Here is a 17,745-nt window from a genome sequence, read left to right as displayed (position 1 = left end):
GCATCCTGCCAGCAGACGGAGGATGCCAGACTTGGGCAGCCTGAGGCAGCAGTGAGCAGGCGGGCCGTTCTGCTGCACAAGGATGTAGCTGAGGGGGCTGCATCTCACCTGAGAAAGGTGGGCTGGAGGCAAATTAAAAGAATGGAGGAAGTGGCAGGTCACACCACTGATGGGCATTTCCCTTCTCTCTGGAGACTCTCTGCTGGGAGATTTCGGCAAGAACCAGAAAACCAACACAGCCTTTCTTGACCAGCACCTTCCTGTCTCTGCATTTATAAGAGCAAGACCTTGGACTGGGGAAGTGTGGGTAGTAAATCCACCAGTGTAATTTTGCTAATATTGCTCCATAAAGAATTACCCGGCACGCCCCATTCATCATTGAGTGCTGAATGGCAGTGCTGAAGGGAGAACTGGCTGGAGAATCTGGTTTTAGACATGCGGAGCCTGTTTGTAATTCATCAGCATTGCTCTTTTCCCCTGGGTATTGGTCTGTGATAAAGAAAACTGGATACCAGAGGAATGTGTTGGGCATTTCAGTGCTTTGAGAAAACATGACTAAACACTTCTCAGAGCCCATCCCTAGACAGGGCTCTGCCTTTACCACTTCATCTCCCAGATGCCTGTGGAGCCAAACCCCCACCAGAGAGGTGCCTGGCTCCACTCAGGCCCCAAATCTACTGTCTGTGGATGGAAAATCCTGCATCATGTTGTGCCAAGCCAGGCTGATTCCAGGCTGACCTTTCTCCATTTGGGCCAAATGCCCAGCACCCCCAATCCTCCTAACACAGCTGTTTGTGGGTCTAGTGTCTGGGGGCTCCTTAAGGAAGAAAAAAATAAACAGGAATCACGGTGAGAACTGGGAAGAAGGGTCTGGGGGGAGGCTCCATTTTATTCTGCTGGAAAGAAAAGGCTGGGAAGGAGGGCTTGCCTTTGGATCCAGTTTGTTACTTCTCAATAAGTCAAAGAAGGGCTGAGAGTCCCGACTGCCATCCCCAGTAAGGATCAACTTCAGCTTTCTGGAAAAGGCCTAGAGGTGGAATGCTGGATTTCCCCGGTTTAACCAGGTGACCAAAGCCTCCTGCTTCGGCCCAGAAGAGATGGTCACAGACTTCCACAGCTTCTGCCGACCACAGCCTAGCCTTCAAGTCCAGACCTAGATTCCCAAAACTAGAGGGTATTGCACAGGACGGAGACCTTGCCTGAGGAGCTGGCTTTCAGAGAACACTGGCAGGAAGGAAGAAAGAAATGTGTATTCTAGGAGGCCTCTGCTAATCAGGAAAGAGGCCTGAGTCACACTCTAAAAAGCAGAAGCAGAGAGCAGGTATCAAAGCCCTCAATTTAAAGATGAAAACAAAACAAGAAAAACAAACACTCCTCACCTCCCTGCAAAACAAACAGACAAACAAAAAAACTACCCTGAGACTCAGACAGGGAAAGCAGCTGGCCCTGGTCACACAGTAGGTTAGCGGCAGGGTCCAGAGGAGACTCCATCTGCCCTTAGGGACTTTTCCCACTGCTACTGTTTCCTCCGGCCAGCCGCACCTTCTTGCTTGGACCCTTCGGGACTTTGGCCTGCGCAGTTAAAGAGGCACAGAGCCCTCCTACCCACAGGGAATGTCTCTAACTTACCAGCACCTATTATGTGCTTAGAACCTGGACTTTCCCGACCTCTTTTAAATCTCACCATTCTGGTGAGGAAGCATCACAGAACCCATTTTCATGATGAGGAAACTGATGCCAGGAGGGTTTAGGATCCTGTACACAGTCGCAGCGGCCACATCTGAACCCAGTGCCAGACCAAGGTCGTCCTCGCTGCATGCGCGCTCATTTTCCTCTCGGGGGGCAGGCTAGGCCCCTTCCAGAATCTCTTTCCAAGGCCACTCTTCTGCTGCTGAGTTTGAGACTCTGAAACCTGGCCTGGGACCCCGACTCGTGGCGACTCTGCGGCAGGCGCAGGCTTTTCTCCTGCCCTCCACCGCCTCTTCGCCTGTGACGAAGCCCCGGGGCGCGAGCGGGGCCCGGGCCACCCCTGCCCCTGGGAGTCCCGGGAACGCGCTGCCCAGGCGCCGCGGCGGCTCCTCCAGAACTGGCCTCCAGCGCCCTCACCTGGCGGCCGCGGGCTCGGGTCTGCGTCTCCCAGAGCCGCCACCAGGGCCAGTCCCGGTCCGGCCCGGGCGCAGGGCCCCCGCCCGACTTGGGCAAGGCGGAGGCACGTGGAGCGAAGCTCCTCGGGGGGCGAGGGAGGGAGCTTCGGGGCCGCGCGGGCGTCAGGGGCTCCGCGGGGGAGGAGTCAGGAAAAGTGGCTATAAAAGCGGCCGCTCGGCGGACTGCCGGGGAGCTGGTGTGCAACGGAGCCCAGCGCGGTGCGATTGCTCAGAGCCCGGCGAGCGCAGGCGGCGCGGGGAACCAGAGGGGTTGAGCACGGCCGGGGTCGGGACCCCGATTTCCCACTCGGCTTGCCCACGCCCTGGGAGCTCGCGGCTCCCCGCGGTCAGCGACAGACACCTGGAGCCGCTGCGCTCCTGGCCCGCGAGGTGTGGCACTGTCTCGGCCACCTACCCAGAGGTAAGAGGGCCTGCCTGGGGGCGTACTGAGGAGCTGACAGTCCATGCCACGCAAGGGAGGTAGGAAGCGGGGCCCGCGCCTCCACCCGGCATAGGGTAAACGTTACCCGCCTCAGTTTCTGTTTGTCCACCCTGTGCTGTGTGGTCCTCCTCTGTCTGTCTGTGTGTCCATGAGTCTGTTGATGGGCACGCGCCCCTGGCACTGCCCTCTGTGGGATTTCTCTGAGATCCTGTGATGCTTTGCAAGCTGCAGGTGCCGGGGGGCACTGGAGTCCGCAGAGGGCATCCAGAGGGCAGACTCCTGCTTTCCGTAGGTTTTTCCCCTTCTGAATGGCACCGGTGGGTTGCGCCTGGGAGAGTGTTTCGCCAAGTAGGGAGTACCCCAAGGGTCAGGTCTTGGGGTCCTGCTGCCAGGGAGCCAGCTCGCACTGAGCGCTAGCAGGCGTGCGCCTAGCAACAGGTCTGCGCCCTGCTGCTCCAGCCTCCGCACGCTCTTCCTCCCGGTTTCCCTCGCCTTCCCGTGCCTCCGGGACAGCGCTAGGCACCCGGCGACGCGCTGGCGCGGGGCCGAGGGGAGGCAATTGCAATGTCAGATGACCCTGGGGGCCTCTGCTGATGTTTAGACTGAGATTCCAAATGTGACATCGCTGGAAGGAGGTTTGGTGGTCGCTGGCAAAGGACGTCTGCTCCAAGAAAGGTCGCGTTAGGTTGAGAGGAAAGGCAGCGTCCTGACAGAGCGCTGGCCAGGTCTCCAGCTCGCCGCTCTGGGGACGAGGGCCAGTAATGCCCTGGAATGGACCCCGCGGGATGCCTGTGCTCAAGACAGAGGAGCGCGGTGCGCACTGGGTCCTCAGCCGCAGACTCACTCTCCGCGACCGCCGCCGTTCCCCAAGGGTCGGGCGCTACGGCAGTCCCAGGAGCTCCGCCAGCTGCCGGGTTTGAGGTCTCGAGCTCTTCTCCAAGGAGCCAACGCTACCCACAGGTGAGAGCTCCCTTTGAAAACTAAGCTTTTGATGTGTGAGCCACTGACTGGCTACAGCCCCATCCCAGAGACTGCAAGCCTCGGAGCGGGTCTCTCCATCCCTGTGGTCTGGAAAGTGATCTAGGGCGCGCCAGAGGGCGGGGAGCCGGCGGCTCTGCGTGCCCAGGCGCGACGCCACCATGGACAGCTCCCAGCCACTTCCTCCACTCGGGGTCTGTGGCCCTGGGTCTCCCGGGAAGTTGTGCGCTTTCTTCCCAGACCCAGGGCGCTGGGGCGCTGGGAAAGAGGAAAGGGAATGAGAGTCCGCGGAGGCCCTCGGTATTACCACTCAGGCGGCAGCCCAGCCCTCGGGAGTCTGTGGTTTTTGACCAGGTCCTAGCTGAGCCAGCAGCTGGCTTTCTACAGGACCTCCCGGGGGCACTCTGTGCTTCTCTGGCTTTTCTGTGACACCACGGAGACCCCTCAGAGCTGTTGGGAAAGTGCGGCCCCTGAGAATCCTACCCAGGCAGTGAGATAACGCCAGATGCAATTACGCCAGACATAATTGGGGATCCAGCTCAAACCGTTTTTGTGTAGGTTCATGTGTTCCATTAAATTATGTAGTAAATATGGTATTGGGAGGATACGTTAATTTCACGATTAATGACAGAATGGAGAAGAAATCAAATAGAACAAGTTTATAGAGAATGCGGTCGGTTGCGTTTGCAAAAGCAACTATGCTGTCTTCCATTCCTTATAGTTTTGTTCAAAGCGCATGACATTCTTGAAGCAATTTCCAAAGGCTCCTCTTTAGCCCAGCAGATGACTTTTCAAGTTGGTTACTTGAAACAGGGTGGAAAACCTGTGGGGTTTAATCTGTGCACCAAATTAAAGATCTCCCTCCTCTGGCAAGAAATACACTGGATGGGGGCTCTTTTTAGTCATTTCCACCCATACAGAACTGTATATGTTCCTTTATTTTAAAACTGTAAGAAACCCAGGTCTGCTTTCTCTTTGTAACTAGTAAAGGCCCATGAAGAGTAAAAACAATTAAACACCTCTTTATAAAATTTTTCTTGAGGTAGCATCTGTGACTTTGGGAAAATTGCTCAAATGTTTTGTGCCTGTTTGCTCATCTGTAAACCGGGAATAATGCAATCCCATCTTGCAGGGCTGCTGTGAGAATTGGTGTAATTTGGTGCAATGTAAAGCATTTAATCCAGTGCTGAGCACAGAGAAATCTTTTAAAATGGTAGCAATTACAGGTATACTTTAAAGACAGGTGTGAATTTCTTTTGAACTATGTTCACCATCCTTTGCCTTCTCTCTTAACCTAGTAACTGTTTGATAGGGACGCCATCTTCACTTTATTTTTGCATCCAAGAACTTGATGGAATTGATGAAAGTGCCGGAGTCTATCACAATGCAAAAAATTTATGATTTAAAGATAAATGGAAGAAATTTTATGTGATAAAAATCAGTCAGCTGTTTCCCCCTACCTATACCACTTGGAGGAAAGAGAAAAGTAAGTCATTTTCAAAATATTATCACAGTTTTCTGGTTCAGGTGATTAATTCTTCTTGATTGTTCTCTCACAAGCATGCAAGATCGTCTAAGGGTCTTTTGTCTTTCTGGGAGTGAAGTACTCTTGGGTGTTGATGGGGGGTGACCTCCAAGGCCTGGTTTCTGGATCACTGCAGGATGAAGTAGGGGTTAGCTTTATGGAGTGGGACTTGGCCCAGGGGATCACTAAGTGGTCATTGCCAAGCAGAAGCACCTCACTTCATGGTTGAGCCTTGCCTTGCGTAGGTGTGAGATTCTGACTAAGACAACTGCTCTGTCCAGAGAAGTAGGCACTTATTTGATCCCAGCTAGACTGGAGGGTCCCCTCCAGCTCTGCATTTTGGGGTTCTGCATGGTAGACATCACCAATACATGACACACCACAGCAGTTTGGATAATGGAATTGTATAATATCCAATCTTCCAGTTTGATTTTTTTCTCAGAAAAGTGTGTGTGTTTGCATGTGTGTGCGTGTGTGCGTGCGTGTGCATGTGTGTGCGCACATGTGTGTGTGCATGTGTGCGTGCATGTGTGTATGTGTGTGCGCGTGTGTGTGTGCGTGCGTGTGTGTGCATGTGTGCGTGTGTGTGTGTGTGTGTGCGCGTATGAGTGCTTTTATCCTTGTCAGTTTTACATTCTTGTGCTCTTAGATTTTTATTCTTCCCCTCCTTGTGCTCTTACAGATTAGAAGGAATCTTAGCTTCTTCCACCTAAAAGGATTGGAGCTGAAGAATACAGTGTACAGACGCTCAGAGTCCTTCTGTGACTTTCAACCACCGGTGACATGAACGGAGCAGGAGGACATGGGCCCTCAGATGACCTTGAATTCCTGGCTATCTTCTGTGCAGATTCCACTCCCATGCAGATTCCAGTTTCCAGCATACACTTGGCTTTCTGGTGAGAAAACAATTGAACTACAGAACACTCTTGGAGTGAAGGACCAGTGAGGGGAGGAGCAGTCATGTGAAGTGATAGAAATGAGCATTCCATCAGCCCCGTGCTATTCTGTCTGTTGCAGCAGGGTCTCAGTCCTCGGGACAGACACATCCAATGGCTAGAGTGGCATTCAGTGGGGAAGGCCAGCAGGTTGAAAAGGGTGAACTCGATTACTCGCATCAGCCTCCTTTGAAGCCTCCCACTTAAGTTACCTCTTTTTAGTATCTTCCGTTGTACTCACAGAGCATCCCGATTTGATGGATTAAATGCAATTTGTGTTTGCAGTTATAGCTCAAAAGAGAAATGCAAACGTGTAGGTTGGGTTCCTAAATGGGAACAAAGTCATGTTTGTGAGCTGCATCCACAAGATTGCGTGTCTTTGAAAAGTCTGGACGACACGTCTCTTTCCACGTGATGGCACATACCCAGTTGTTGGATCTTATCAGGGTAAAGCATCAGCTACCTCTCACTGCATGGTTTTTACCATTATCTGGAGGCAGTTTCAGTTTCCTTTGAACAGTGAATAGAAAAAGATCACTTTCTTACTCTCTTGTAACTGGGTTGGGTTGGCAGGAGGCTGGAAGTGGCAGTGGGTACTGGGGGAGACTTCTCAGTCCTGGGTTCCTTTCTGCTACTTTGCAAGCTATTCAGCTGGGCCTAAACCACCTTTCTCTAAAGGCTGGTGTGTGGAAACTTCGCTAATTTGAGTAGGATGGTGGCTATCATGGTGATTTTTATTAATATCTGCATCTCTGCTTTTGCCACTCTCTTCAGGGGCCATCTTACCCTTTCTGGCAGGCCCCGCAGTCCTTCTTTTTCCTCTGTGTGCCCTGGCACTAGGCTTTGTTCAAGCTTGGTTCGTCAGAAGGGAGGCTGCTTGCAGAGAAACGTCATCAAATACACATTTACTGTCTGCTTAGTTCCCTTGGTGTCAGGAAACACACATACCCACAGAGCAAGGGGCGCTGCTACGCCTCTCTGCCCCTGTTATTTTTCAGGGCCCGTCCCTAGGCTCAGCTTGGCTCCGGGAATCCAAATCCATCCTTCCTTCTCCACCTCTGTAGGTGCGTGAACCCTGGGGGACACAGGCAGGCAGGCCTTCCTGGCACAGGTGCCCACTCAGAGCAAGGAGCTGGACAGCCTGGCTCCTTGCATTGGGAAATCTTTGCATCTTTTGGAAGGGCAGTCATATCAGGGGTTTAGATACAACTTGAATTTAAAGTCCTTTGCCCAGACTTTGAAAAACTTTGAAGACCAGGTCTTTGAAAGCCTTGTGAATTTCTTTCTCTCCTGTAAGTAGGAGAGCTGCACCGTTAGACGTCTTCTGTTATGGAGAAGGCACATCTAGAGAGCAGTTCTGGCATGGAAGGCGTCCATGCCCCATTGCTGTCTCGCCTGTTTCTAGACATCACACAGAACGGGGAGGGTCACAGGTTTCCCCAGGAGCCTGCTTCACTCTTTGGCCCTCTGTGGGGTGAGGAGTTCATGCTGTTCACCAGAGTCTTTATGGATGTAAGGTACGCACCCAGCCTTTGGGGCGAGGAATGTGCAGCGCCTGGAGCACATGCACCCTTTTCTGTGGCTCTGCCAGTCAGGAAAGGTGGGACTCACTGGGGTTTTCCTTGGGGACTGCTTTACGGGTGCTGGTCACGGTGACACTGCTCCTTGCCTGGACTATCTGCTAAAGCCTGGACAGGTTCTCTGGCTTATCTAGTCTTCTGTTTAGGAGTTAGGTTGGACCAGAGCTTCTCGGACTTAAACTATGCCAACAAATCACAGGGGTGCCTGTTAAAGTGTGCTTTCTGATTTGGCAAATCTGAGTCGGGGCCTGAGAGTCCACATTTCCAACACTCCCCCAGGTGATGCTGCTGGTGCACAGAGCTCCCTTCAAGTCGCGGGGGTCCATGTCATGATGACGTTCATGACTGTATGTGATTCTGATTCTAATTCTTCTTGGTATAATTTAAGTCAGTTTCTGTTGTCCGAGTAGAGGAAGCCCAGCTGGTCTGCACCTTCCTGATGACCTTCTAATGACCCTTCAAATTCTTGGAGATAATTATTGTCGCTCCTAAGCCATCTTATCAGCAGACTAAATGTCTTGGCCCCCTTTAAGTTTCCACTTTTCCCTGTCATAATAAATTTTCCAAAGCTCTCTGGACCAAGCTACTTTTAAGTGCAAGATCGTTGTGCAAATGGCAGTTTATCTTCGCCTGGCAGAGGCATTTGAATGTAATTTTGGTGGTATTAAGAGTTCACTTGGGGAATTTCATCTAACTCTGGTTCCAGACACTGAGAATGCATGTTTACATTTAAACAACTTTTTTAGACTCCAAAGATCACAACTTCTTCCTTTTTGAATCTGAAAATAAAATTTAAGGCTCAATTATCTTCCTCAACTCCTTCCCTGTGGCACTCCTGGGAGGATGAACTGGTCATCCCCAGTGCATTCTGGGTAGCCCAATTGCGTTCTGTCACCCCCACCATACTTGGAAGCAGAAACTAAGTTGTGTGCAACTTTTTGACCATCTTCTATGAGGCTGGCCCTGAATGAGTCACTGAGTCACTGAGAAGGAGTTGAATACATGGTCCCTGCTCTCAAAGAGCTAGAAGCCTGGTGAGGGGACAGACATCCAAGTCAGAAGTTGTCATACAGAATGAGGGGGGCTAGGACAGATTAGTTGGGAGGAGTGAAGGGCAAGGGACCTGCTGGAGAAACAAAGATCATTAATTCAGCCAGAGGACATCCGAGGAAGCTTCACTGAGGGCATATGAGGAGAGTCAGAAGCTCAGAAAGCCCTAACCCCCTTATTTCCTGCAACCTGTGCATGAAGTTTCTCACCTGCCTCAGGTGCATAAGCTCCCTTACCTGTCTAGGTATGTAAGCTCTCTTACCTGTCAGGTATATAAGCTCCCTTACCTATATCATGTGTATGAGCTTACCTGTCCAGACTTTGGGCTACACTGGGCACAAGAGAGGGTGCTTCTGTTAGGCTTCTTTCCTTTAGGAGACCTTTAGTCTTCTAGACTAGTAATGTAAAAATTACTTGGACCACAAAATGCTTTTTTTCCAATACAATTTTAGTAAATCCAATTTAAAAACTAGATAAGAAGTGGCTGTGGTTGGGATGGGAGCTGATTTTTTTCTTGAGCTCCCTCAAGAAGTTCCACAGAGCTCTGTGGATTCCAAGGAGCAGTCTGAAAAACCTCGGTTCTGGGTCGGTTTATTTTGCTTTTGGCAGTCATATCAATAGTGTTAGCTTAGTTTTATTGTGGTTTGTGTTGCTGTGTGTTTTTGTGTGTTTTGTTTAGTTTTTGTGACAAGGTGTCACTTTTGTCACCCAGGCTGGAGTTCAGTGGTGTGAACACGGTTCACTGTAGCTTCAACCTCCTAGGCTCAGGCGATCCTCAAGTCCCCCAAGCAGCTGGGACTAATTTTAGCTAATTTTGGACTAATTTTAGCATTTTTTTGTAGAAGTGAGATTTTGTCATGTTGCCCAGGCTGGTCTTGAACTCCTGAGCCCAAGTGATTTACCCACCTCTGCCTCCCAAAGTGCTGGGATTACAGGAGTGAGCCACTGCACTAGCCTGCTGTGTCTTTTTAATCTTCTGGATGTCTTGCTCTGTGTGTGTGTGTGTGTGTGTGTGTGTGTGTGTGTGTGTGTGCTTGTCCATCAACAATTTGCAGTGAAAATTCAAAAACAGAATTAAAATTAAAAATGGAAATCTGGAATTATCCCGTGCGTGATAATCCAACAAAGACGGGGTACATGCCATCAAAAAGTGGGCAAAAGATATGGACAGATACTTTTCAAAAGAAGACATTTATGAGGCCAACAAACATATGAAAAAATGCTCATCATCACTGGCCATTAGAAAAATGCAAATCAAAACCACATTGAGATACCATCTCACGCCAGTTAGAATGGCGATCATTTAAAAAATCTGGAGACAACAGATGCTGGAGAGGATGTGGAGAAATAGGAACACTTTTACAATGTTGGTGGGAGTGTAAATTAGTTCAACCATTGTGGAAGACAGTGTGGCAATTCCTCAAGGATCTAGAAATAGAAATTCCATTTGACCCAGCAATCCCATTACTGGGTATATATCCAAAGCATTATAAATCGATCTATTATAAAAACACATGCACATGTATGTTCATTGCAGCACTGTTTACAATAGCAAAGACTTAGAACCAACCTAAATGCCCATCAATGTTAGATTGGATAAAGAAAATGTGGCACTTATACACCATGGAATATTACACAGCCATAAAAAATGATGAGTTCCTATCCTTTGCAGGGACATGGATAAAGCTGGAAACCATCATTCTTAGAAAACTGACATAAGAACAGAAAACCAAACACTGCATGTTCTCACTCATAAGTGGGTGTTGAACAATGAGAACACATGGACACAGGGAAGAGGACATCACACACTGGGGTCTGTTGGGGTTAGGGGGCTAGAGGAGGGATAGCAGGGGGTGGGGAGATTAGGGAGGGATAACATTAGGAGAAATACCTAATGTAGGTGACGGGGGGATGGAGGCAGCAAACCACTAAGGCATGTGTATACCTATGTAACAGTCCTGCATGATCTGCACATGTACCACAGAACTTAAAAAAAAATGGGGTACATGGACGATCAGTGGGAAAGGCTATATATCACAGGTGCTGGTCCAGAAAACTCCAAATTATAGCTGAGCATGGGAGGGACAGACAAAACTGTGAGCTTTTTGCAAATATAGGCTTCTTATTCGCAACCTGGTCAGTTAATCTTGTTAAACCTCCCAATATTTCTTATATAAAAGCTGGTAAGAAAAAATAATCTTATTTTCAGGTTTTAAAATTTGGCAAATTCTATCCAGGATCTTGCATCCTTTTTCATTGAGGTCAAAAAGCTAAATGTGATCGCAAGATGTTTTGAAGGTGTGGTTTGAAGAGAGGAGACAGGTGACACAGATAATAGAAGAGCTCTGTGGGGAGGCGCAGGACGAGGGGCCCTCCAGCTGTTAGCTGTGGCTTCTGTCTGCCTCCTACGAAGCTGACCTCGAGGGAGAAAATGATATCCTGAGTGGGGCAACACGCGAAAAGAGGCTGCCCCTCACTGATGGGTGGCCCCAGTCTTTAGAAAGGGATCTGAAGAACCCCTTCTGGGCCTGGAGCCAGCTCTCAAAACATAATCATATGAATTATTTAAGATGATGAGAGTAAGGCGTGTTCAATGTAGAGAGTTTTGTCAACACTTTTAACTCTGGAAGAACCCTGCTAGGTATATGAGGAACTCTAGCACAGGGAAGGGGCTGCCTGGCAGCTGGGTTCCCCTCCAGGATGGGCATTTGCAGTTGCCTGGGGCTCCTTCTGCCGGCCATACCAAACACCTGTTGCCCTGGGCAGTGCTGTGGAAGGCTGGGTGTTGGTGGGTGATCAGCAGCATCTCTCTCTGGGGGGATCTGCCCACATCACCAGAGCAACTGGAACATACTAAAACAAAGACTGACTCCCAAACCTTGGGATTCAGCCTCTCTCTCTCCTACTTCCTAGATTTTTCCTCAAAGCCAGACTTAGGTTGGCTCCTTGGCTGTGCTGATCTCTTGGCACTGGTAGCCACAGATGCTGGTTTCTTAAATCCCATGGAACTGTCTTAGGGGGCTGGCCAGTGCTGGGCCTGAGCCATCCACTTGTGCACAAAGGCTCCTGCCTGGGTTCTCACCATGTGTGGGACCCTTCTTCTCTCCAGCTTCCAGACCAGGCAGTGGTATCTGCAGGTGAGAGACAAAGACACTGGTGCCCACAGTTACAGAGGTGGCACAGGCTGGTGCCCTTGGGCATCTCTCTGGCTCATAATCCAAAGCATTATTTGTTTGCCTTCTCTAGAGGACTGTTGTCACACCATGAGGGACTCATTCCCAGCTTGGTCTCCTCAAGCCCCCTAAAGGCTCTCCTCAGGAGTCCTCCTGAGACCTGGGTCTCCAGTGCCTCCAAGGCCCCTGTGGGTATGCAAAGTTGTGCTCCTTCTTGTAAAGAACAGTAGGAATAAGCCCCAAAAGCAGTGCATAAGGGAGCCAGTTTGGGTGAACCATTAAAAAAATTTTTTTAAGGCAGGGCATGTTGGCTCACGCCTGTGATCCCAGCACTTTGGGAGGCCGAGGTGGGTGGATCATTTGAGGTCAGGAGTTTGAGATCAACCTAGCCAAAATGGTGAAACCCCATCTCTACTAAAATATAAAAATTAGCCAGGCGTGGTGGCGCGTGCCTGTCATCCCAGCTACTCGGGAGACTGAGGCAGGAGAATCGCTTGAACCAGGGAGGTGGAGGTTGCAGTGAGCTGAGATTGCACCACTGCAGTCCAGCCTGGCCAAAAAGAGTGAAACTCCGACTCAAAAAAAATATTTTTTAGAAGAAACTGGTGGTTTATGACAAGCCTATTTCAAAGCTGATTGTGTTACCGGCGCTGAGTAATTCACTCTTATGCTAGTTTTCCAAAGGTTTGGGTTCAGGAAAACCTCAAACATAGTGGCTAAGTACTTTTCCTTTCCTTTCCTTTTAAAACCCTGTTTATTTTCAGAGCCATTTAATCCATATGTTTTAGATCCATTTCCCTATTACTCAGCAAAAGGTTGTTTTGCGCCAACATTGCTGACTCGTGAGTGAGCCCGCTCGCCTCTCTACGGCTCCAACTGGTGCTCGCCGCTGAACCCCTGCTCACGGCCAGACGACTCCAAAGCCTGTTATTAGACAGAAGGAAATGCAAGCACTAGAGGCAAAATCAATAATATTGACCCTGTCTGTATTTAGAGTTTTGATATTTGGTTCATCATGAAATTTTGGGTGCTAATCTTGATTTTTGAAATGTTGCATTGCGCTATTCTTTATATGGATCATTGAGTTTTATGGTGGCCTCTTCAATTTTGCACCCAAGGCAAGTGCCTCACGTATCTCACTCTCATCCTGTCCCTGGTAAACCCCACCCACCTCCAGAGCTCATTCTAGTTAGAAGGCCAACATTCCAGTCGGCGTGGCTTCTGCTGTGGTCTCCCAGGCAGAGATCAGTACCAGAGGCAAGGCAGACAAGCCCTTTGGTGATGTTAAAGGCAACTCTGAGCCCCGTTGATTTGCATTTGGGGTGTGGGACTCCCAGAGAAAGTGGAGAAGAGAGGGACATGTGTCCTCTTCAGACTTGAGATCTGAAGCTGCAAAGAGAACCTTGCTTCCCTTTCTTTTTGGAGAGGGCAGGAATTGCAGGGTTCCACATCAGAGTGTTTTGCAAATTCTATTGGGCTGATGTGTCAGTAGTCTGTGACTTCTTAAGAAGCCACTGAATTCATCAATCCTCAATTCAGATTTCTCAATTCAGTTCCTGGTACTGACAGAGAAAATAGTTGGCTTTGGGACTTGCATATGCGGGGATTTCTTCTTGCTTAAATGATTTTTTAAAAATAAAACGGCATGACCATCTCAGGGGTGTCTGTTTGGTTGGTAGCTTTGAAGAGGCTTGGAGATTCCTCTGACCACATAATTGTAGGTTGTGTATATGCATGAACTTTCCAGGTAACTGAGAAACAGCTGAAATCTGTTTTACGTTTTAAAATCATGGTGTACTGTTACAAATCGTATCACATTAACATATCCTGGAATTTTCTGAGAATGACCACGTAGTGAAGTTCATTTTTACTTTAAACATCTCCATATAAAATTTCTTTAAATCAAAATCTATTTTTGACATACAGAAAAGATGATCGTTCCATTGAATCTTGCTTAATAGGCATGAACTCCAGCTTCTGCTCTGTTGAGGTTGTTTGAGGACATCACCCCTCTGAGCTCAGGGGAAACGAGGGGCAGAGTCACTATTTAAATAGAGCCATGCTCATGGAGGGCCCTTGGTGGCCACTGTGGGATACGTGGTGCAGAAGGCTGTGGTTTCCCTCAATAGAAATGGCTCCTCATCTCAGCCACGTCCCAATACAATAAAGAGTCCTTTCTTCATTCAGAGACAGGACCCCTACTTGCCTCGAAGGCAGAGACTTTTCATGTTCTGTTTTACTCCTGAGGGCTGGCACATAGTAGGTACTCAAATATTTTTAAAATATACAAATAAATGAGTCCTGCCTCTGAGCACCAGCCCCCGAGCATGTACATTTCTCGGTACATTCGATGTTGACTCTTGGGTATTCTGCTCTGATATTTGAATGAAACTAACACCTGCTAGTCAACTTCTCAGAGGTCTGTACTCCTGTGTCCTTACGGTTATTTCCATCATCATTATTAATATTCAGTGTTTATTGGCCACCTAAAACATTCAGACTGGTGCAGAGAGCATTGCGTGCATCATCTTATTTAAACTTCCTGACAACTGTGAATGAGACGTGGTCCTGTTTTGCAGGTGGAGAAGACTCAGGGAAGCTCAGCTCCAGGTGGAGTCACTCGGCTCGAGGTGCAGGGAAGCTCAGCTCCAGGTGGAGTCACTCGGCTCGAGGTGGTGGAGTTGGAACTCGGACCTATGTCAGTGTGAGTCCAAAAGCTCTTTGTAATAACAATGTTGCTCGAATCTTGAATTTTGAAAAAGCATGTTTAGGGGAATATGAGAATTCACAGTAGATCAGTTTCATCTAATTCATAGAGTTGAATTCACTGAGAGTAATCACAACCTGAGTGCATTCATCGCTGACCCACCAATTCTTTCTAAACACTTGGGGTTCAGAGATGACTCCACTGCATCTCCCTCAATGGAGAAGCTCACAGTTTAGTTGGGGAGACAGACGGACATTCAACTACCTACAATCCATGCTGTTAAGAGAGGCATAAACAAGGCAATACAGACGCAGTACAAAGTCCTGGTAAACTACTTTGTTGGGGAAAGAGTCAAGGTGCCATGGAGGAAGTGATATTTGATTGGTCCTGAAACGAGAGTTCAATTTCCCCCAGGCCAGAGAAGGGAGGGGTTAAGAAGGAAGGAATATCCTGAACCTAATGCAGAGGATCCAAAAAGTGGATGTTTAGAGAAGAACTTTCCTGTGGCTGGAAATGAGATCACTAAGGTGGAGCAGGGCTGTAGATCCTTAAAAGCTGAGTCAGAGAGTTCAGCCTCTCACCTGAGTGAAGTGTGTGTTCAGCAGTTGGGCGTTAGGCCCTTGTTCCTGGTGGCAGGTGGCTAAGTTTGGGCTTGTCTTCCTCCCTCCCAAGGGTGGTGTTCTTGGTAGGAAATACATTCTAGAATCCCAATCCTCGCTCTAGATTAGTGGATAATGTAGCTGCTAGGGCTCAGAAAATATCATTGAGCAAGAAGGATAACTGCACTGCCCAAAGTGAATTGTCGGTACCAGGTTAATAGGGCCCAAAAGGCAATAGAGAGAACATTAAATTAGAGACATTTCAGGGGTCTGCTGGCCCGAGTCACTGCCAACATGAGCTCTCTTCCCTCTGCAAGTAGAGGCTCCAAGCCTTTGGGGAAAATTTTTCAAGGCTCCTAATCCCAGACCTTGGCTCACAATATCCCTTTGGACCAATGCGCCCCTGTTTCCTGTATCCAGCCTCAGGGCTGTGGTGAGGAGGGTTAATCCTGTGAGCTCTGAGCTGACTTTTCGTAAGCTGTGCAGATGTGATTTTTTTCATAATCCTTCATCAATTCTTGGGCAAATTTCTAACTGCCTTGTTGACTGTCCTGTAGCAGAGGTGGCAGAGGGAACGTGGGTTAAAGGGACAGCACTTGAAGCGAGACTCGCCTTTGGGAAGGAGGGAGTAGTCACCAAGAAGGTGACCCAAAGTAAAGGGCAGTGTTACCACTGAATGGTAAAACTCTGGTTATCAGAGCTGGGTTTCCCGCGTGGATCTGATCTGCGTTACCCACAGATCAGAACAACTTATCACTAATTATGGTTTTGAATATGAAGCTTAGATGAACACTTCCTAAAATGCATTTCTCAGGAGCATCGCTTGTTCATGCTGTTACCAGATATTCCGAGGTCAAACATGTTTGAGATAAACTGGGCTAAACAAAGCCACCCTGTTTTCACTTTGCAAGGTCTTCTCAATGCCTTTGTAAACCAGCATGCGCCGTGACTCTCTGGGAGAGGTGCATAGTGTAAATGCACTATGGGAGGTGCATATCCCAGACGTGCTGGTCTAGGGAGTTCCCTTTCTATTTTCACAGAGGACTTTGTGAGGCTTGGGTGCTGTGGGACCTATGTTGGGGAAACTCTGAGCTAAATATTCACACATGGAATAGGATGAAAAACACACACCAAGTGCAATTGGGCATCCCCGCCAGAAATTCTTGATAGGTGCTCATTATAGTTTTATGAACACTAGGGCCATCTTTGAACTTAAATAGAATCCTTTTGTCAAATTACTTTTGTTATCTTCATGATTTTATTTTTGCGTTGATGTGTTGCCGAGTGTGTTCCTGGTTTTGGGGATTTGGAAAGTGGGACAACTTGAGGTCACACACCCTCCAGCAGTTTATCTTTGCTTTTCTGTCATCTGTGACTTTTCTGTGGTTTAACCACAGATGACCTAGTCGTCCTGGTTGGCTTCTAGACAGGGCGGTAGCTTGTTCCAAATGGTCCCCAATCAGAAATTTCTCCTTCACACAAATTAACAGTGAGCTTACAGACTTGCAGTATCTCTGTTCATATGACTACTTTTTCAACCAGAAGTTTTCCTTTGCTTGTCTGACTCATTCCCTCATTTATTCCCTCATCTAGCAGTTTGCTGAAGTCAGCTTACAATACTGCAGAGGCTGCTAGGCTCTGGGGATGCAGCAGTGACCAAAATGAGCTGAGAGCTGCCTGCATGGAGCTTAAAGTCTAGGGCACAAGTGCGGGGTGGGGAGTTGGGGAGGGATAGCATGGGGAGAAATGCCAGATATAGGTGATGGGGAGGAAGGCAGCAAACCACATTGCCATGTATGTACCTATGCAACAATCTTGCATGTTCTTCACATGTACCCCAAAACCTAAAACACAATCAAATATATATATAAAAAAATAATAATAAAGTCTAGGGCAGTGCTGCCCAGCAGCGGTATCATGGGTGACACATTTGGGATTCTGAGTTTTCTAGTAGCCCCACTAAAACAAAGTTAGAAACAGGTGAAATTAATTTTAATTATATACTTTATTTTCACCTCATACATTCAACATATTGTCACTTCAACAGGTAGTCACTATAAAAAGTAATGAGACTGTTTACATTTTTTTCATACCAAATCTTCAAAACTGGTATGTATATTCTGCTTACAGCACATCTCAATTCAGACCCGCCATGTTTCCAGTGCTTAATAGCCGCAGGTGGCTAGTGGAACAGTGTAGGTCTAGGGAGAGAGACAGATATAAAGAAATAGATATGGGCCGGGTGCATGGTTCACACCTGTAATTCCAGCACTTTGGGAGGCCGAGGCGGGTGGATCACGAGGTCAAGAGATTGAGACCATCCTGGCCAACATGGTGAAGCCCCGCCTCTACTAAAAATACAAAAATTAGCTGGGCATGCTGGCACGCGCCTGTGGTCCCAGCTTCTCGGGAAGCTGAGGCAGGAGAACTGCTTGAACCCGGGAGGCAGAGGTTGTAGTGAGCCAAGCTTTTGCCACTGCACTCCAGTCTGGTGACAGAGCTAGAATCTGTCTCAAAAAAAATAAATAAAAAGCCCTAGAGGAATTTGATAGTGACATGAGAACACAGAGGATAAGCACAGTCTCTGCCTGTAGTCATTATCGCAGGCGGTG

At 48.4% G+C, this 17,745-nt stretch overlaps 1 protein-coding gene across 2 annotated transcripts in view; it reads left to right on the top strand.

Moving 5' to 3' along the window:
- Positions 1-2,312: 2,312 nt before the first annotated feature.
- The window catches only part of LOC108289667 (cell migration inducing hyaluronidase 1), a 177,089-nt gene continuing 161,656 nt past the window's right edge, over positions 2,313-17,745 (top strand). The window contains exon 1 of one of the 2 annotated variants that reach the window (XM_017509183.2): positions 2,313-2,565. The gene's annotated coding sequence lies outside the window, so the exon portion shown is untranslated. Of the gene's footprint in view, positions 2,566-14,497; positions 14,532-17,745 lie in introns of those variants that run through there. The other variant, XM_037731596.1, reaches the window with a different exon arrangement.

This window comes from Cebus imitator, unplaced genomic scaffold (assembly GCF_001604975.1).
Source record: "Cebus imitator isolate Cc_AM_T3 unplaced genomic scaffold, Cebus_imitator-1.0 Scaffold410, whole genome shotgun sequence".
Taxonomy (NCBI): domain Eukaryota; kingdom Metazoa; phylum Chordata; class Mammalia; order Primates; family Cebidae; genus Cebus; species Cebus imitator.
This window is presented reverse-complemented; position numbering and strand designations above follow the sequence as displayed.